A 21340-nucleotide genomic window follows, 5' to 3' on the forward strand; every position below is an offset into this window, starting at 1 on the left:
GCATTGCTAATTCCATCAGTGGAAAAAAGGAGGGTGAGCAGATCTGCGGAAAGATCCAGGAATTGGGTGGGAATGGTGGGGTGTTCATGCCATGGGTGTATTCTTAACTTCTTCCATTGGAACTCAACCTATTTTCTTTCAAAATTTAAGTTATAAATGGGGGTCACTGTTTAAAGTTTCATAGCTATATTTTATTTTAAATAAGCTTTTACATTCTGGTATAATACCCTGTCGGTTTCTAGCAGAGAACATTTCAGATTAAAAGCTAATCATAGCAAAAAATAATTGGAAAACAACCTAACTGTAGGTTGATAACTGTTGCTGCATATTTGTGTACACGTGTATTAAACTAGCAGGATTTACTGAAAGGAACACCAATTCTATTTTATTTATTGATATACAATCTTGGGTTACAAAAGATGAGGCATCTTACTACAAACACATAAGTAGAAAAAAAATTATATGAGAACATGGAGGAAAATAATTAGATTAGAAAGTCAAAATGAGGTGGAGGGATAAAGAATACAATGCAAATATGCAGGCCAGAAAGGCCTAAACAGATTTTAGCAGACCCTGAATGTGTCCCAAGCTTCCTGGCAGTCAAAGCAAAAAGGGATATATGGGATGTTAAATAGCCCTTGCTGTCAAAAATAAGAAAAATTGAAAGATTCTTAGAGGAGACACAATTTCCCTAGGGTTCCGGAGTTCCCCACCAATGGAAATATTAATGAGTACTTTAGTGTCTGAAATTAACAAAATTATGTTTATTTAAAATTTCATTTAAAAAATTTTTTTAATATCTTATTTTAAAATAAGCCATTCATGCATACCATTCACACTAGCCTTCCTCTCAATAGTCTAAAAGGGTTAGTTTTTAATAAAATAGACACTTTAGTTAATGTAGGCTTGTTAATAAGTATTAATGTGTCTATGCCAATCCCATGTTCATTCATCCAAGCCTCACTTAAACACAGCCATTCTGAATAACTGGAGAAATGAAATTTAAAATGATTGTTTACTCAAAGTAGAAAAACTGGTACTCAGACTACTTCATTTTTCTAATCTGAAAGCTTAATGCTAATTTTATGTGTTTTGCAGAGGCTAAACCTGTACTCTACTCACAGGCTAACAAGACTTTAAACCTACCTACTAGTTTCCAAAAAAGGAAGGCAAGTTCTTTTTCTATTCATTAAAATTCATAATTCTGCAGTTGCTATTATTATAAATTAATCTATAAAATATTTATACACACTAGAAAGTATAAAATAAGTAAACACAAGAAGAAATAAGGGGCTTTCCTGGTGGCTCAGTGGTAAAGAATCCAAGACACAGGCTTGATCCCTGATAGGAAGATTCCACATGCTGTGGAGCAACAAAGCCCGTGCACCACAACCACGGAGCCTGTGCTCTAGAGCCTGGGAGTCGGATCCACTGAGCCCATGCCCTGCAACTACTGAAGCCTGTGAGCCCTAGAGCCTGTGCTCCACCACAAGAGAAGCCACTGTAATGGGAAGCAACTAGAGAGCAAACTAGAATGGGAAGCAACTAGAAGCAACTAGAGGGTAGCTCCCTCATGCTGCCACTAGAGGAAAGTCAGCACAGCCAAAAGTAAATAAAATTATTTTTTTAAAAAAAGGCAATGAGATGTTATGTACATTCACTAGACATACTGAAAAAGAACCAAACAGAGCTATTAGAAATGAAATGTTTAATTCCCTCTTTTTAAAAACAGTAATTTTTATAATTCATAACCATCAGTGATATAATAATACCATCAAGAGTTAACAAAATTAGATAATTGCTTCTTAAAATATTATCGGCTCAGTTCATTTCCTCTAGCCATTACACCCAAGGCTGCCTTCTGCCAGTCACGTACACTCAGCAAGAGAACTGGAGTGCTGTCTTCCCTCTGTACTAATGGAAGTATAGTTTGGCAGCAAAATCCAAATTACTCAGTGGTAGCATCTGGCATAGTCAAAGAAAATATCAAAAGGAAAACTACAGATCCTGTGCTGACTCAGGCCAACCAGATGCAGCAAAATACGAGTGCTTATGTGTTGGGGCGGTGCTGGGGACAGTGAACTGAGGCTAGCAGTGATTGGCACTTGAAAGAAGGGAGCATGAAAGGGAGAAGTAGGGCTACAGTCCAAATACTCACTACTTTGTTACAGTTTCTTTTAATCCCAAACCAAGAAATTAACATAAAAACTACTTTCAGACTAAGGAAGTTCGGTAAGGTCTTGAGAGGCAAAGCCCAAACCACCCCCATAAGGTCACCTTCCCAACCCAGAGGATATGAGACATACATTCTGCTGAAGGTGAGTCCATGATTAAAAATCACCTGCATAAACAAAAAAAGCACCATGACAGTAGATAAAGTGAAACTCACATACTAGGAACCTGTATCTGAAAGAGTTTAAAAATAAGTATCTTCTGCTCAACATCACTCATTATCAGAGAAATGCAAATCAAAAGCACAATGAGGTCCCATCTCACACCAGTCAGAATGGCTGCTATCAAAAAGTCTACAAACAATAAATGCTGAAGAGGGTGTGGAGAAAAGGGAACCCTCTTACACTGTTGGCGGGAATGCAAACTAGTACAGCCACTGTGGAGAACTGTGTGGAGATTCCTTAAAACACTGGAAAGAGAGCTGCCATATGACCCAGCAATCCCACTGCTGGGCATACACACCGAGGAAACTAGAATTGAAAGAGATACGTGTACCCTAATGTTCATCGCAGCACTGTTTACAATAGGCAGGACATGGAAGCAACCTAGATGTCCATCTGCAGATGAATGGATAAGAAAGCTGTGGTACATGTACACAATGGAGTATTACTCAGCCATTAAAAAGAAAGCATTTGAATCAGTTCTAATGAGGTGGATGAAACTGGAGCCTATTATACAAAGTGAAGTAAGTCAGAAAGAATGACACAGGAATAGCTAATAGAACAACCAATACACAGATGAGAACTCAGAAATAAATCCACACACTGACAACTAAGGTGGTCCTGTAAATCAAGAGGGAAAGAACATTAATGTCCAGAAAGGGTGCTGAGACAACTAGTTTTCCGTACATACAAAGAGGATAAACTGGGATCCTTTCCTCATACCATTTACAAGCCACCCACAAGTACTAAAGTCCTGGACATAAAATGCCTAGAAAAGATTCTCCAAGAACATTATGATAACCTACAAATACAAAAGTGATTTTTTAAGAATTATGTAATAGAAAGCATTTCTGCAAATCAATAAGCGTATGACAAGCAACCCAAGGAGAAAATAAGCAATAGGCAATTCCCAGAAGAAGAAACCCCGAACAGCCACAAACCATATGAAAAGATATTGAAGGCAAAATAGTATTCAGAGAAATGCAAATTTAACTACAGTGAGATATTATTTCACATTGGTCAAATCTGTTACTACATGTCAGAGAAAATATAGTGAAATTAGAAACTTTACACACTGCTAGAGAAATTATAAATTGATTGGGCCACTTTAAAGAACAAGTTGGCAATACCTGGTAAAGATGAAAGCATATGTTACTCTATGACATGAAAATTTTATTCCTAAATGAATATATTTTTAAAATTCTTAGAATACCAAGATATGTACATAATGTTCCAAGCATCAGTAAATCTTAGCACACAATAATGGTAACCATCTACAAGTCTATTAAAAGAGACTGAATAAAAGGTCCCAGTCCTTTGTAAAATACAATACGGCTATGCAAAATGAAGAACTATGAATGAATCTCACAAACAGACAAAAAATTAAACAAATATTTCTGCTAATGCAAAAAGCTGCTAAAGCATGCATATCATGTGATCACTCACCTAGAGCCAGACATCCTGGAATGTGAAGTCAAGTGGGCCTTAGGAAGCATCACTACCAACAAAGCTAGTAGAGGTGATGGAATTCCAGCTGAGCTATTTCAAATCCTGAAAGATGATGCTGTGAAAGTACTGCACTCAATATGTCAGCAAATTTGGAAAACTCAGCAGTGGCCACAGGACTGGAAAAGGTCAGTTTTCATTTCAATCCCAAAGAAAGGCAATGCCAAAGAATGCTCAAACTACCGCACAATTGCACTCATCTCACATGCTAGTAAAGAAATGCTCAAAATTCTCCAAGCCAGGCTTCAGCAATATGTGAACCAAGAACTTCCTGATGTTCAAGCTGGTTTTAGAAAAGGCAGAGGAACCAGAGATCAAATTGCCAACGTCTGCTGGATCATCAAAAAAGCAAGAGAGTTCCAGAAAAACATCTATTTCTGCTTTATTGACTATGCCAAAGCCTTTGACTGTGTGGATCACAAGAAACTGTGGAAAATTCTTCAGGAGATGGGAATACCAGACCACCTGACCTGCCTCTTGAGAAACCTATATGCAGGTCAGGAAGCAACAGTTAGAAATGACATGGAACAACAGACTGGTTCCAAATAGGAAAAGGAGTATGTCAAGGCTATATATTGTCACCTTGCTAATTTAACTTCTATGCAGAGTACATCATGAGAAACGCTGGGCTGGAAGAAACACAAGCTGGAATCAAGATTGCTGGGAGAAATATCAATAACCTCAGATATGCAGATGACACCACTCTATGGCAGAAAGTGAAGAACTAAAGAGCCTCTTGATGAAAGTGAAAGAGGAGAGCGAAAAAGTTGGCTTAAAGCTCAACATTCAGAAAACGAAGATCATGGCATTGGGTCCCATCATTTCATGGCAAATAGATGGGGAAACAGTGGAAACTGGCTGACTTTATTTTGGGGGGTTCCAAAATCACTGCAGATGGTGATTGCAGCCATGAAATTAAAAGACGCTTACTCCTTGGAAGGGAAGTTATAACCAACCTAGGGAGCATGTTAAAAAGTGGAGACATTACTTTGCCAACAAAGGTTCGTCTAGTCAAGGCTATGGTTTTTCCTGTGGTCATGTATGGATGTGAGAGTTGGACTATAAAGAAAGCTGAGAGCAGAAGAATTGATGCTTTTGAGCTGTGGTGTTGGAGAAGACTCTTAAGAGTCCCTTGGACTACAAGGAGATACAACCAGTCCATCCTAAAGGAAATCAGTCTTGAGTGTTCATTGGAAGAACTGATGTTGAAACTGAAACTCTAAAATTTTGGCCACCTGATGCAAAGAGCTGACTCATTTGAAAAGACCCTGATGTTGGGAAAGATTGAAGACAAGAGGAGAAGGGGACAACTGAGGATGAGATGGTTTGATGGCATCACTGACTCAATGGACATAAGTTTGGGTAAACTCCGGTAGTTGGTGATGGACAGGGAGGCCTGGCATGCTGCGGTTCATGGGGTTGCAAAGAATCGGACACGACTGAGTGACTGAACTGAACTGAACTGAAAATCTTTAATGTTAGTAATAACTTGGGGCTTCCCAGCTGGCGCAGCGGTAAAGAATCCACCTGTCAATGCAGGAGCCACAAGAGATGCAGGTTCAGTCCCTGGGTTGGGAAGATCCCCTGGAGAAGGAAATGGCAACCCACACCAGTATTCTTGCCTTGGAAATCCCATGAACAGAGGAGCCTGGTAGGCTACAGTCCATGGGGTCGCAAAAGAGCTGGACGCGACTGAGCGGCTGAGCACGCACACATGTTGAGCACTCTCAGCTTACATTAAGACCCTAAATATTAGTAACAATACCATATATTGTTTAGGGATATGTGTATTAAAAATATTAAAACATATAGTAATAATGAATAATTAACACAGAAAAGTGGTTTCTATTGTGGGATTAACAGAACGTCACTAAATAAAAATACAGAGGGGAAGTGACTAAATTTGTATTATTGTACTACATAAGCTCAGCAATAGATATACAGACAGTAAAATAAATACATCTCTGACCACATTCTCTGACCACAGCACAATAAAATTAGAAGACTATAATGAGCCAAAAGGAAACCCTATACGTTCTTGAACTGAAAAAAGGAGTTTCTCTCTCTCTCTACTGCATTTAGCTCTTACCAGTTCAGTTAACAAGTCCTGCATGAAAACAACCAGAGCATGCCATATAGAAAGTATCTCATAGCATTGAAAATGCTGTCAGAGCTTTTCTGGTAAATACACAGACAATCCTTAGAACAAGACAGCCTAGAAGCATCCCAAAGTTACCATCAAAAAACACAAGCCCAATTTTATTTAACATGATTCAAGAGATAGGGTAGAAGGGGGGCTTCCCTGGTTTCTCAGTGATAAAAAATCCACCTGCCAATGCAGGAGGCTTGTGTTTGATCCCTGATCTGGGACGATCCAACATACCACAAAGGAACTAAGCCCCAGTGCCACAACTATTAAGCCTGTGCTCTAGAGCCCAGGAGCTGCAACTACTGAGTCCACGTGTCTCAAATAGGAGAAGCCACCTCAAGGAGAGGCCCATGCACAGCAATTAAAGAATAGTCCCTGCTCTCCAAAACAAGAGAAAAGTCAGCAATGCCAAAAACCCAGCACAGCCACAATCAAATAAATATTTATTTTTTAAAGATAGGGTAGAAGGATGGGGAGGGGGGTGGCAGGTAGAATGAGTTCTTTAGAGTTTGGTGAAAGGAGAGTGCTCATTACTTACCAGCCCCGTCCTGCCTGAGCTTCCTAGTTCAGCACCACACACCTCCTCTGAAGTCAATGGCTTCACCTCACTTAGAGACAAAGGAGCTGTCCAAGCCCAATTCTTTCTCTTTCCTTCTTTCAAACACCCAGCCCTCCGGACTGACTGAAACTTCTGTTAGTGTTCTTTCACGCCCACCGTCTTAAGTCATTCACCTTTCCCAGGAGGGCAAAACTGGCAGCTGTGTGTGTGTTTGTAGAATTTTTAAGGAATTCCCCTTTCTGTCACCTCCTCTCTGGCAAATTTTAATTTAATGACTGTCTCTCCTTCGTCTCCTCACCCACACAAAATTTCCACAATGGTACAAACTGTCCCCCACCTTCAGAGTCAGAGCAGTTCCAGTTTCACTTCTCAACTAGTTGCGAATGATCACTGAATACACTAAAGAAAGCAGATGTAAGTCATGAGGGTTCCTTTCCACTGGTTAATGGAAAGGGAAAGGGTGTCAGCTTCTAGAAGAAGAAACCACTCCAGGTGTTTTGAGCAGAAAAAACATTGATATAGGTGGATACAGGTGCTTACAAAAGTGTTGTAAGGACTTGAGGAATGGTCTCCTAACTGAGCTTCTGAGAAAGATTGCCAGGGCTCCCAGAAAGACCTCGTCTTGGCCCAGGCAGTGGGGACGCAGGAGGCTGTCAACAGTAGCACTGAGCTGAAGAACACCTCGGGGCTCCCCTGGTGGCCAAGTGGTTAAGAATCCTCCTGCCAATGCAGAGAACACGGATTCGATCCCTGGTCCAGGAAGATCCCACAGGCCGAGGAGCAACTAATCCCATGTGCTGTAACTACTAAAGTTTATGTGCCCTAGAGCCCGTGCTCTGCAACAAGAAAAGCCACTGCAATGAGAAGCCTGCACACCACAACAAAGAGTAGCCCCTGCTCACCACAACTAGAGAAAGCTCGCATCCAGCAAGGAAGACCCAGCACGGCCAAAAATAAAATAAAGAAATCTTAAAAAAAAAAAAAAAAAAAAAAACAGCTCAGTCAATGATCCCAAGATCAGAGGGTCAATCAGGCCCCCATCTGCCTCCTCTGTCCCCACAGCTGGTAACTGGACTTAACAATGTGCTGCTTGAACCCCATCACCACCGCCATGCTTGCCAGCAGGGAAACCAAGAGCAGCCAGCTACTTGGTCTCTCCTCCACTTGTTTACAGATCCTGCCCACATGTACCTTAATTCACATCCTGGTTGTAAAGGAGTCTGGGAAATGCAGTTTGTGGTTTTGCACTCTCTAGACCTAAATGAGAACGGGTCCTGAGCACCAACTGACACCAACTGACAGAAGGGTATCCCAAAAGAACATTGTTGTCTTCTTTGTGGTTAGATCTTCTGCATAGACCCCAGTGCCTGACTCCTAGTAAGCACTCAATTAGTACTTGAATGAGTGAATAGAGTTTCAGAATTCGCTTCAAGGCAACGGCCTCACTTTCTTAGCTTCCCAGATAGGACCTAGAAGCAAGGGCTCCAAACCCTTTTCCGGCTAGCACCTCAATTCTCTTGCCCTTTTGCCTCCTCACCACCAGCTCTGCAATACCTTGGTATGCCAGAACTTTCCAGTTTGAGCACTGAAATTTCCATTGCCCAGGAAATTCCTCACTGACAAACCGGGATGGTCACGCCAGCATCCCATCTTCAGATGGTGAGCATCCAACACTCACAAATTTAGAGTAGAAGTCGTGCTGAATGGAGGGGGAAAATCATCCCACACTTGTGTGACTTTCAACATCAGCTGGCCCCTTACTGCTACTTGGCATGCTATTTCAGGACTGCGGTCAGTTCCTTTCAAAAGCCCCTTCACCCCTTCCACCCTCACAGCTTTCTTCTATCCAAACACCACACACTGGAGCCACTTCTCATCGATTGACCTTGCAGTTGATCGAGTGATCTCTTGCAACCTTCCACCTTCCCCTGCTATCCCACACCTTCCCGGGCCATCCACTCCCCATTTGCCCTCTTGTCTCCACCCTTTCATCAACCTCTCTCTGCCTTCAGGGACTCCTCCCCCTTCAGCTTGTAAACATGTTCAGTCTCTTCCATCTTAAAAATAAAGAAAACAAAAAACCTGTTCCTCCTGAGATCCCCTAGACTTAACCAGTCTTTCACTCTTTCTCCCTTCATGTGAAACTGGGGTTTCAGAAAGGGAGAGACTGCAATGCATGCTTCAGGTCCTTCAGTGTCTCAGTTCACTCAAGATGCCTCTACTGGTATCCCCTCCACCCCACACCCTCTCCACAGTGAGACTCAGTGCCATACTGGAACCCAAAACAAAGGAAACATCATTAATGTGGATACTGTCTTTACTGAGAAATCTGATATTTTCTTCATCATGGATTTTTGGCATTCATGTCAATGTTTTCAAAATCTTGCATTAAAATATTATTTATCTTGATTTTTCACACCCCCTTAAGTGATGGGCCTGAAATGACTGCCTCACTCGCCTCACCCGAGTGTCCTCACCTGATGGTGCTCTTCTAGAGGCCCTCGTGGCCTCCTAGTGGCCAAATCCATGGTCACAGGGAAGTCTTTTTTTACCCAAACATTCTGATACTCTTCCTTGAAACCCTTCTCCCTTGGCTGACTTCACACCACTACATTTTACACTGTCTCCCTCTGACCTTCTCCAACCCCTCAGCACTCTTTCTGTACCTGCTTCTTAAATGAGGGGGTGCCCTAGCATCCATCTCTCATGCTAGCCTGTCTGTTCCTCCTGCCTGTGGCCTCTCCATCTCCAAAGAGATCTATCAGAATGAACTTTCTGAAGTTTGTGCTTGGACCAAAGCACTTTCCTAAATTCAGACCTTTCAATGACTCATCTCCCATCACAGGTTCCAATTTCCTTTGCATTCAAGACTCTTCCAGGTCTGGCACCTTCCTTTACCTCTCATTAACACACCTCGCACATTCAGCTTCAAACCAACCTCAACAAGGAGTTCTTACCCACACCTTTGCACCTTTGCCTGGATTACCATGCTCAGCTTGCAGGGCCAGCTGAAGTGTCTCCTGCATGTAAAGCTTTTCTGGGAAGAACTCACCCAGACTTAGTCAGCAGTTCCTTTGTTCCATCACCATATTATGTATATAAAGCTTTGCAGCACCCAGCATAGCCCCAGTAGGTGACAGTAAAGTGTCACTTTATCAGGCTTTTCAATGTTTCTCACAGAATGCCAGCTTTGCCCGCAAACCATCTGGTATCAAAAGCACGTAACGTTCCCAGTAGCATAACTGCCAGTTTGACTGGTTCCCGGCATACTTAAACCTATTCCAGGACAGATACACTTAACAGTCCCTTTTTTGTACTGCTTTGCTCATGGCATGGCCTGAAAGCAAGGTCATGTTCACTGAGCCACAGCATGCAAGCAAATGTAATTTCCCAGCAATACAACACAACTGAGTGGCAATGTGGAGAAGCCTGCCTTGCCAGCGGCAGAGAGCAGCATGTAAACCTGGAACGTTCAGGTGTCTGGGAATCCCCACTGACATATGAAGACGAAGTGCCTGAGAGAGTCATCCAGAAGCTTCTAAAGAGATAAAGGAAGAAAAGGTTACATGATCCTGACCACATTATAGGAGTTCAGTGCATCCACAGGACCGCTCTCCTCCTCCTCCATTTGTATACAGAACCTGTGGGTGCGGGCTCTGCGTGTGGCAATTTGAGCAGCCAATATAACAAAAGCAGCTTTTCTCCATCCATAGGCATTTTAACCCTAAGATACTGCACAAAATGCCATTTTGTGCCCACTATTTAAAGTAACATGCTTAGTAAGAGATCATCACGTGGGTCCTGGTTTCTGGAATGCTGCAGAAATGGTCTAGAAGACCATGTATTGAAGCAGAAACACAAACGCATTCCAGTTTGGAATTATTTATTGCACATTTTTAATTTTTCATGTTTCATTTTTTAATTTAATATTTAATGCATACTTTTACCACTGATACATTATGTATATGAAAATACATAATGTATCAGTGGCTGTGCTGTGCTTAGTCACTCAGTTGTGTCAACTCTTTGCAACCCCTGCGGACTGTAGCCCACCAGGCCCCTCTGTCCATGGGGATTCTTCAGGCAATAATACTGGAGTGGGTTGCCATGCCCTTCTCCAGGGAATCTTACTGACCCAGGGACTGAACCCGGGTCTCCCACACTGCAGGCGGATTCTTTACCAACTGAGTCACCAGGGAAGCCCATCAGTGGCTAAGAGGATGCAGTAAAAAATTATCATATTTGGCTTCCCAATCATACATTTCAATTACAGCAAATTGCCCACAAGCTATAGTTATCTCAATTACAAAATGACATAAAATTAGAAGGTATATCTTATAAAGTTCTTTGATGAAGCTCAGCCCCATGACTCTCATGGAAACTCCTACAAATTTCAACATAACATTACCTCACATCACTTCTCTGATTCCTATGGGCTGCAGAAAATGCGGGAATGAAATAATTCTAGAAGGAGAAAGAATCTAGACCAAAAGGAGATGGTGAGTCATCTAACTGTACTGAAACATGAGCAGAGTCACTAGGGAAAACTGCTTAATGCACTGGCCCACTCCTCTTGAATCAAAGCAAATCTTCACTAGGGCAAACTACCCCTAGAGAGCATAAGCACCCAAAATTACCTCCCTTCCCTTACCTACTTTCTTCTTGAGTACTGTCATATGCGGTAAGCTCCCACTCATCTACATTAAGCTGTAGTGGAGTCCTGGCTAGGACTGCCAAGTTTACCCTCCTAGGCCTCGAACAGACTGGCATCATTACAGGGCCCCAGCAGGCAGGCACTTGCGTCATGCCTACTCATCCTTACATAATCTACAAGGAAGCAAGATGGAGATGGTGGTAGAATAAGAAACATGCTCAGAACCTGGTTGTCAGATCCAGGAGACAGAGCTTGTGAAAGGAAAGATTTTGCAATTCTGTGGGGTAACAATGCTGTTGTTTAAGAACTGGGTGAGGCTCCCGGGGGGCTTCACTGTTGGCTCAGTGGTAAAGAATCCGCCAACCAATGCAGGAGATGCAGGTTCAATTCCTTGGTTTGAGAAACTTCCCTGGAATAAGAAATGGCAACCTGCTCCCGTATCTTGCCTGGAAAAGTCCATGGATAGTGGAGCCTGGTGGCTACAGCCGACGGTGTCACAAAGAGTTGGACACAACTAAGTGACTGAGGACACACACTGTATCGAATACAGTAGTACAGTATTACAAGCCCAGGACATTCACTTGATGCCAGCCCCTGTGGGCCAGCTATTTACTGTACTACTGTACTTTCAAAGTACTGTACTGTAAGCTTTAAAATGTTTTCTTGGAACATCACTGAAGGTCCACTGTTTACAACTCTGTGCTTTCAATGCAAGAGGCTTGGGTTCTGAAGCAGGAGGAAGATGGGTAAAGTGATAGGAGATTCATTCCCTGTGAACAGAAACTCTAAGACAAGAATAGCATGACAATTAAGAAAGGAGGACTGAGGGCAGTCACAGAAAACTTACATAGCAGGTGAACCCCTAAATTTATCTGGACTGTCCCCCACTCCTTCCCTAATACTTTAATCTCTCTCCTAACTCTGTAACTTTGCAAGAATATTTACTTCCATCTGGAATGTCCTCTTTACTCTCCACCTCTACAAATTAATATCGAAATCTTTCTCCAGCTTCCCAGGTGGCACACTGGTAAAGAATCCACCTGCCAATGCAGGAGACTCAAGAGATGTGGGTTCCATCCCTGGGTCAGGAATATCCTCTGGAGAAGGAAATGGCAACCCACTCCAGTATTACTGCTTGGAAAATTTCATGGGCAGAGTAGCCTGGCGGGCTACAGTCCAAAGGGTCTCAAAGAGCTGGACAAGACAAGCACGCAGGCAAACTTTTCTCAAAGCCTAATTCAGGTTTCTAATTCAGGTTTCTCTGCTCCTTGAGGTTCCCTGAATGATTCCACATAAATCTCCTTCAGGACTAGTATAATGTTTACTATATAAATGATATCACTTAGTCCTTAAAAAAAGAGACAGCGAGGAGGCTGGGCCCTGTGCAGGCCACACATTTCTCATTCTCTAAGTCAGGAGACCTCTTAGACTATACATGCGCAGAAAGCTACTTAGAGGTCAAAAGAGAAGAAGTCCAAGAGATATTCTACCCAAACACCTCTGTGGTAGAACCTATTTTAGCTAACAATGCATGCACACACATGGGAGGAGGATCTTGAGATATACCAAATACAGACTCTGAACCAGGCAAATCAAAATAATTGGCCACAGGAAAACCAGAAGAAATGCTTCATAAAAGTGATTAAAACTGCCACAAGGGCAAGATTCAGGGACTCTCACTCTGAGTCTGCCTGTGTGACTATTCACACATATGGTACTTTTTTTCCTCCTAATAAATATTTAACTTGTTTCATTACTCTCTGTCTTTGTGGGAATTCTTTTCCTCAGAACCAAAGGACCAGGGCCCTGTCACTGACCGCTGGTCAGGTGGCTAGGATTTGGTGCTCTCATTGCTGTGACCCAGCCTCAACCTCTGGCCGGGGAACAGAAGTCCCCCTACAAGTCATTGCAGGCTGAGGCCACCTGAGATCATACCTATCCCTGGTTGAGGAACAAGATCCCACATGCCATTCGGTGCAGTCAAAATTAAAAAGAAAAAAAAGTAAGAGAATTCTTGACCTATCATAAAAAATACAAATTAAAATTTAAAAAAAGAAACTGAGGGATGGATGATTTAAAACAACCAAAGAAAAAAAAGATTAATGACTATATCATTTACCCCAGAGCAACAACAAAACAGAAAGCTCTGGTTTTGTGTTTGTTATGTATTATTTGTTTGAAAAGTACTGTACACCTATTACAGTACAGTACTATACAGCCATGGAGAAGAAAATGGCAACCCACTCCAGTATTCTTGCCTGGAGAATTCCCATGGACAGAGGAGCCTGGCAGGTTACAGTCCATGGGTTTGCAAGAGTCAGACATGACTTAGTGACTAAACCACCACCACCACTGTATAGCCAATTGTGTTAGTTGGGTACCTAGGCTAACTTTATTGGACTTAGGAACAAACTGGACTTACCAACATTCTCTCTGAATGGAACTTTGGGGACTTCCTATACTTGGGCCAGAACAGAAACTGGAGGAAAGCATCTGACGCACCAAGCAGTGGCTTCCAAGGCAAGCATGAAGCTCCTGTGGGCTTCCTGCCTGGCAGCCTGCCAGAACCACAGCCCAAACCAAACTTCCTGCTCCAGAGCTCTTTGCCCCCACACCTTAAAAACTCTACAGGTGCACATCACATGCTGTCTCTCCAGACAGTAGACTCTCCCTTGTGTGGGCAAAGAACATACCTGGCGTTGGGCGGGTGTGTGTGTGGGGCGGGGGCAGGGTGGGGGGTGGTTGGGGATTACTTGTCTCAAGCCAAGACAACAGAGGGCATAGCTGTTGCTGGTAATGGGGCTTGAGGTCACCCCAGGGACCAAACCTATACTTCCTTTACAGTTATGAACAAGTCCACTGCCACCACTCAGAAGAACTACCCACGACTATCCCCTGCAACACCCCAACTGTGCAAGATTCCCAGGGGGCAGGGGCAAGGGGCCCTTGCAGGCCTGCAGGTGAGGTGGATTCACCTTGTAGAGCAGGTGCCAGATGATAAATAACAGTGTTAAATGAAGTGCAAATGTCACTTTCAAATATAAAACATGAAGTCCTTAGGAAAAGTCATTTTAATCAGGATGTCCAACCCAGAAGCTATAAGTAGAACAAGTGCTAACACTAAAAATGCAACTTCTGTAGGGCAAACACTTTCAAAATTCCCTTACAAACCCTAGTCTTTTTTCTTTTTTAAGTGTTGGAGTTAGGCCAAGTTTCTTTTTTTTTTTTTTGGCTCTCCCAAAGAAACTTTTTAAAGATTATTCAGGGGAACCACTGAAGGGAAATTACCCAGAACTCCATTTATCTTATCTGAAATCTCTTACCTGAAGCAGGTCAACCCTCAGAGCCCTGTCCTAGTTTTAAATCATGTTTTGTCGGGGTCCAGCAAGCTCTCTATTGGCTCTTCATCTCAACGTGTAAACAAATTTCAAATGTCAGCAAATGAAACTATTGGAGAACCCTGGTGTCCTTGAACTTACTTCCTGTAACCTTCAACTAAAACCTTGTTCTGAATTTCAGTGGCCTTTGTTCGATTGCCTTCCACTGTTAATATTTAAAAAAATATGCCCTGACCAGACATTCCCCAGTTCCTTTTAAGGGAAAACGCGGGGGAGGTAGGAACAAGTTTATTTCAAGGCTCTACAAAAAGTCTTATCAATCAGTCATTGCGAACTTTCCTAAGGCAAGCTGTTTTTCCAGTTTGCCAAAACACACATCACACACTGCTTTAGGAAACAGCAGCCCTAACCTACTTCACCAGGCTATTGCAAAAGAGCAAAAATTCCCGTCCTAGCAGTCGCTCTGCGGAGACACACACTACAGCACAGAAAGTCCCAGTTCTCATCAACTTTGCCAAAGGAAGGCTGCCAAACTTTTCATCAGGTCACGCCCGGAAGGGAGCAACCCTCGGGATGTCCTTAAGCAAAGTTTACAAGACACTGGGGATCTGAAACCAGAATTGCGGTTCTGGGGCACCGCAGAACCCCAGAGCAATGGGGCAACTCATTGTTGGGAGAGTCTCTGAGCCTGGGCGATCCCGCGCCCAAACGGGTACCTGGGATCCTGGGAGACTCGGGCGGCCCTCCAGGGAATTGGGGACGCGGGGCGCTCCAGCTGGTCTGGGGCCCTGGGGGCAAACCGAAGATAACAGATCTATGAGGGGAAGGAGAGGGTGGGAGGAACTGAGAGAGTAGCATTGCCATTTATACTCTACGATGTGTAAAACAGCTAGTGAGAAGCTGCTGTATAGCACAGGGAGCTCAGCCCCACGCTCCGTGAGGACCTGGAGGGGTGGGATGGGGGTCTGGAGGGTGGGAGGGAGGCTCAAGAGGGAGCGGATGTACTATACTTATGGCTGATTCTTGGTTGTTGTTCCGCAGAAACCAACACAACGCTGTAAAGCAACTGTCCTCCAACTAAAAACTTAAAAATTCATAAACATAATATATATATATCTCTCTCTCTCTCCAGGACTGAGTCACCTGCTAGAAGTCCCACCCCTCCCCTGCCCCCTGCCCCACACCCCCGCCTAGGCGCAGTGCCAGGAAGCGCCAGTCCGGGTGAACTCGAGAGGCAACGTGGGAGGGTCGGGGTGGGGGTGGGGGGTGCACCTACCGTCCAGCCTGCGGCGAGGCTCTCCTCTGGCGGCAACCCAGACTTCACTCCGACGCCTGAAAATCCGCAGGCAAGATGGAGAAAAAGAAACCGAAAGTCTGAAAGCAGACGTGGCTTTCCTGTCCAGTCCGCAAGCGCTCTGGCCTTCCTCTCCCTGGACTTGTCTCTCTCTATAAAAACTTTTCACTTTATAAAAGTCTGATGGTCCGACATTCACTATGTCAGACCCAGAGACCCCACTCTCCCGCCCTTCCAGTAGAACCGGTGCCAGGCCACAGCCCCTGTGTCGGCTATTTCCTGTTTTTACTTCTCTACGTGTTTGCTGTGAACTCTGGGCGGTTGCTTACCAAGCAGTTCCAGTTGTCTCTAGCAACAAGCACTAGTAGTTTTGTTGCTGATGTACTGGAAAATAATAAATAGCAAATGTAAAAGCGCTGTATGCTTTATTCCTCACAACTACTTTCTTCTGATATTTTTTTAAGTTTCTTAACTTTCTCTTGAAATATATTTAAACGTAAAGTTGCAAAAATAACTGGAAATGAAACTATTCCATTTCCCAGAGCCCTACTTGAATTTCTATAATACCAGATAACAACATCAGAAGAGGTTTAGCAAAATTTAAGGGGTAGGGGTTGGAGGTGGGAGGGGATAAACTTCACTTAAGTAATCCAGTCAGCCACTAAATAAATAAGCATGCACGCAACAATAAAAGAGGTTGGTGAGGCCGGTGAGTGAGGAGGAAACAAGTACCCAGAGTTGCTATATTATCTAAAATGTCCAGTGTTCTGTACACCTTTCTATATTTAAAACATAACCAGCAAGGACTTATTGTATAGCAGCTGGATCAAAGTTATGTGGCAGTCTGGATGGGTGGGGAGTTTGGGGGAGAATGGATACATGTATATGTATGCCTGCTTCCCTTTGCTGTTCAACTGAAACTATCACAAAACTGTTAATTGGCTATATACCAATAGAAATAAACTTTAAATTTTTAAAATACAAAATGAAATGTCCAGTTTCTAACAAAAAGTATGAGGCATGCAAGGAAACAGGAAAGTATGACCCAAACACTGGGAAAATAGGCAACAAAAACTGTCTTTGAGAGCAACAGGATGTTGGATTTACCAGAAAAATAATTCAAAGTAGCTATTATAAGCATGTTCACAAAACTAAAGAAAAGCATGATTAAAGTATGAAAATAATGTCATACCAAATAGAAATATCAATAGAGATATAATCAGCCCCTAGAGCAGGGATGTGACTCTGTAATTATAGAAATGAGCCAAACAGAAATTTCTGAATTTGAAAAGTACAATAACCAAAATAACTTTATTAGAGGCTTAACTGGAAACTCAAACTGGCAGAAGAAAGAATAAGCTATCTTGAAGATAGATAGATAGAGATTATGTTTCCAAGAACAGAGAAAAATAAAAAGAGCCTCAGAGAAATGTGGACATCATTAAGCACACCAGCATGTGCATATGGGAATACTAGAAGGACAGGGGAGTGAAGAAGGAACAGAAAAAATACTCAAAGAAATAATGGCTAAAACCTTTTTAAATTTATTGAAAAACGATGTCACATATCTAGTAAACTCAAAAAATTCCAAACGGGATGAATGCAAGAGATCTACAAACACAACATAGCAAAATGCTGAAAGTCAAAGGAAGAAATCTTGAAATCAGTAAGAGAAAAATGACTCATGACTTACAAGTTAATGCCACTAAGATTAATAACTAACTTTTAAGGAAAAACAAGAGAAACCAGAAGGCAATATCATAATATAGTCAAAGTGCTCCAAGAAACAATCTCATGAAAATAAGTTGGTGAAATGGTTTCCCAAACAAACAAAAACTGAGAGAATTTTTGCTAGCAGATGTGTCTTACAAGAAATACTAAAGGACAAAAGCAAATAACAGGTTGAAAGCAATAATCCCAGACAATAATTCAAATTTATACCAAAAGAAAAACAAAACATCAGAAAAGGCAATTGTATAATTAGAAGAGACAGTATAAATGAATTTTTCTTAAAAAAATATAATGGATGATTGTGCCTGTAACATAAAATTAATATGTGTAATGTATTTGCTAATAGCACAAAAGAGGTGGGTGGGAGAAAAGCTACATTGGGATAAAGAAATGATTACAGACTGTAAAGTAGTATAATAACAATGTATTGTTGGTTGTATAACATTAATTGATACTGTGTGTATATATATATATATATATATAATAAAATACCACAAAGTGGTGGTGGTACAGGAAGAAGGGAGTAGGGCTATATACAAGAAAAGTTTCTATATAAAACTGGAATTAACTGGTGTAAATCCAAAGCTGCTTCTGATAAATTAAGCTATACATGGTAAACCTCAGAGCAACCCCTGAAACAATTCAAAAAATATATAGTGAAAAATGGTTAAAGAAATTAAGATGCTTTATTAGAATATAGTTCCTTAATGCAAAAGAAAGCAACAAAAGAGGAACAGAGGGATAAGAAAGACATATGACAAATAGAAAACCAAAAGAAAAATGAGCCATGCAAATCCAGCTGTAACAATAATAACATTGAATTAAAATAGATTAAATGATCCAATCAAAAGGAAAGTTTGCTAGACTGGATTAAAAAAAAAAAATCTATGGAGACTTCCATAGGTCCAATGGTTCTTAGAACAATAAATAAGAAATAGAAGAATCAACAATAACCGCTAAAAACTTTGACATTCTACTTTTAACTAGAACGACTAGACAGATAGTCAAAAAGAAAAATAGAAGGCTTGAGCAATGCCATAAACCAACTAGACCTAACTGACAGCCATAGAACACTCCACCCAACAATAGAATGTACATTATCACTATATAGGAATATACATTCAAGTGCACATGGAATATTATCCAGGCTATACCATCTGCTAGGCTCTAAAACACACCTCAATAAATTTAAAGGAACAGAAATAATATAAAGTATGTTTTCTGGCCACAGTGAAATTAAATTAGAAGCCAATAACAGGGAAAATAGGTAAAACTTACAAGTCTGTGGAAAATAAATGACACACTCCTAAGTAACCAGTGGGTCAAAAGGGAAATCAAAAGGAAAATCTGAAAATACTTTGAGGTGAATGAAAATCAAGCACAACATTTCAAAACTTGTGAAGTAGAGCTAAAGCAGTGCTTAGAGAGACATTTATAACTTTAAATGTCCATATTAAGCAAAAAGAAAGATCTCAAGTCAATAACCTAAACTTCAACTTTAAGATATGGTTAAAAGAAGAGCAAACAAAACCTAAAGCAGCCAGAAGCAAGAAAATAATACAGATTAAAGTGGAATAGAAAAACAATAGAGAAAATCAATTAAACCAGCAAAAAGCTGATTTTTAATAATTTAATTAATTTCTATATTTTTTACCTGTGCTGGGTCTTCATTGCTGTGCTCAGGCTTTCTCTAGTTGCAGTGAGTGGGAGCTACTCTCTCGTTGTGTTGTGCGGACTTCTCACTGCAGTGGTTTCTCTTGTTGCTGAGCACGTGCACTAGGGCCTGGGCTTCAGTAGTTGCTGCTCTTGGGCTTAGTTGCCCTGAAGCACATGGAGTCTTCCCAGACCAGGGCTCAAACCCATGTCCACTGCATTGGCAGGTGGATTCTTAACCAGCGGGCCACCAGGGAAGTCCCCAAAAATAATTTTTTGAAAAAATGAAAAAAAATGCAAATCTTTGGCTACATTGACCAAGAGGAAAAGAAATTTCAAATTACTCAGAAATGAAATAGGGTACATTACTACGGATTCAACAGAAACCAAAAGGATTATAAAGGAACACTGAATAATTGTACTATAACAAATTAGATAACCTAGATGGACAAATTCCTAGAAAGACTATCAAACTATCAAAACTGACTCAAGAAGAAATAGACAATCACTCAGATTGTCACTTTGTAGATCTATACAACTAGAGAGTAGCCCTCAATCTCCACAGCTAGAGAAAGCCCTTGTGCAGCAATGAAGACACAGTGCTGCCAAAAATTAAAAAATAATTAATTAATTTTTTAAAGGTGAAAAAATTTAAAAATCTACCCACAAAGAAAAGCTCAGACTCAGTTTCATTTGTAAATTCTACCAAACTCTTAAGGAAGAATAATCTTTACTCTTCCAAAAAACAGAAGAGGAGTGTATTAGTTTGCTGGGGTTGTATTAGACAAATTAAAATGGAAACTGTCTTGTTCAGGCTTCAGAAGTAGGAGAGCATGCCTCTGACCGACTTTTGACCCTTCCTGGACTACATACCTGCCTGCAAGCATACCAACTGTTACCACCAAGTCAAGTGGCACTTTAGATAAGAAAAGGAGTGGGTCCTGGAATTTCTTGAGCCCTGTGGACCTGTCTAGCCTCTGGGGTCCGGAAAATCTTGTGCCTCACAAGGTGAAACAAATGACATTGTAAAAGTTACAGAAAAGCCAGAACTGCATTTTTTTCATGCAAACTGACTATGATATCAATTTGCAGCCTGGGATTTTATGTGGGAGCCCCCCCCCCACAATTTGAAGTCTCACACATAGAGTGGATGCACTGCAAAACAAGTTGCCATAACAAAACACCACAGACTGGGAAACTTAAACAACAGACAATTATTTCTCACTGTTGTAGAGGTTAGAAGTTTGAAGCCAAGACATCAGTAAGGTTGGTTACTTCTGAGGGCTCTGTCCTGGACTTTAGATAGCAGTCTTCTCGCTGTGTCCCAACAAGCTGTTTCCTCTGTATGCCATTGTCTTTCTGCATGTTTTCGTGTAAGGACACCAGTCATATTGGATTAGGGCCATCCTAAAAGCCTCATTTTAACTTTACCTCTTTAAAGACCTTATCTGTGACTACAGTAACATTGTGAGGTCCTAGGAATTAGGGCTATGGATACCAGAGAATCCACAACTTTATAAAGGGCATCAAAACTTAGGAATAAGTTAAAAAAAAGAATTATAAAATAGTGTGGTACTGGCAGAAGGATAGATATATAGATCAATGAAACAAAATTAAGAGCCCAGAAATAAACCCATATATGTATAGTCAACTGATTTTAGACAAGAGTGCTGAGATTATCCAAGGGAGAAATAGTCTTTTCCACAAATAGCGCTGGGACAAATATATTTCCATGGGCCAAAGAATAAAGTTGGATCACTATTTCACACCATATTCAAAGACTGAAGCATTAGAGTTAAAACTATACATTTTTAGGAAAAACATAGGGGTAAAACTTAGTGATCTTGGATTTGGCAAAGGATTCTTAGATATGACCCCAAAGACTTAGCAACAAAGGAAAAAATAGATAAATGTGACTTCCTCAAAATTAAAACCTTTCATGCTTCAAACGATACAATCAGGAAAATGAAAAGACAACCTACAGAATGTGAGTTAGGGCTTTATGTACTGGGGTAGGGACAAGGGTGTAGGACACAATTTAACCAATAAAAAGAAAGGAATAC

At 41.4% G+C, this 21340-nt stretch overlaps 1 protein-coding gene across 3 annotated transcripts in view; it reads right to left on the bottom strand.

Annotated features, from left to right (window-relative positions):
- Nucleotides 1–16319, bottom strand: part of CFLAR (CASP8 and FADD like apoptosis regulator) — a 50671-nt gene extending 34352 nt beyond the window's left edge. Inside the window, exon 1 of one of the 3 annotated variants that reach the window (XM_018054190.1) lies at nucleotides 15876–16318. The gene's annotated coding sequence lies outside the window, so the exon portion shown is untranslated. Of the gene's footprint in view, nucleotides 1–6586; nucleotides 6799–15875 lie in introns of those variants that run through there. The other 2 variants (XM_018054198.1, XM_018054187.1) reach the window with 2 other exon arrangements.

This window comes from Capra hircus, chromosome 2, assembly GCF_001704415.2.
Source record: "Capra hircus breed San Clemente chromosome 2, ASM170441v1, whole genome shotgun sequence".
NCBI classification, from domain to species: Eukaryota; Metazoa; Chordata; class Mammalia; order Artiodactyla; family Bovidae; genus Capra; species Capra hircus.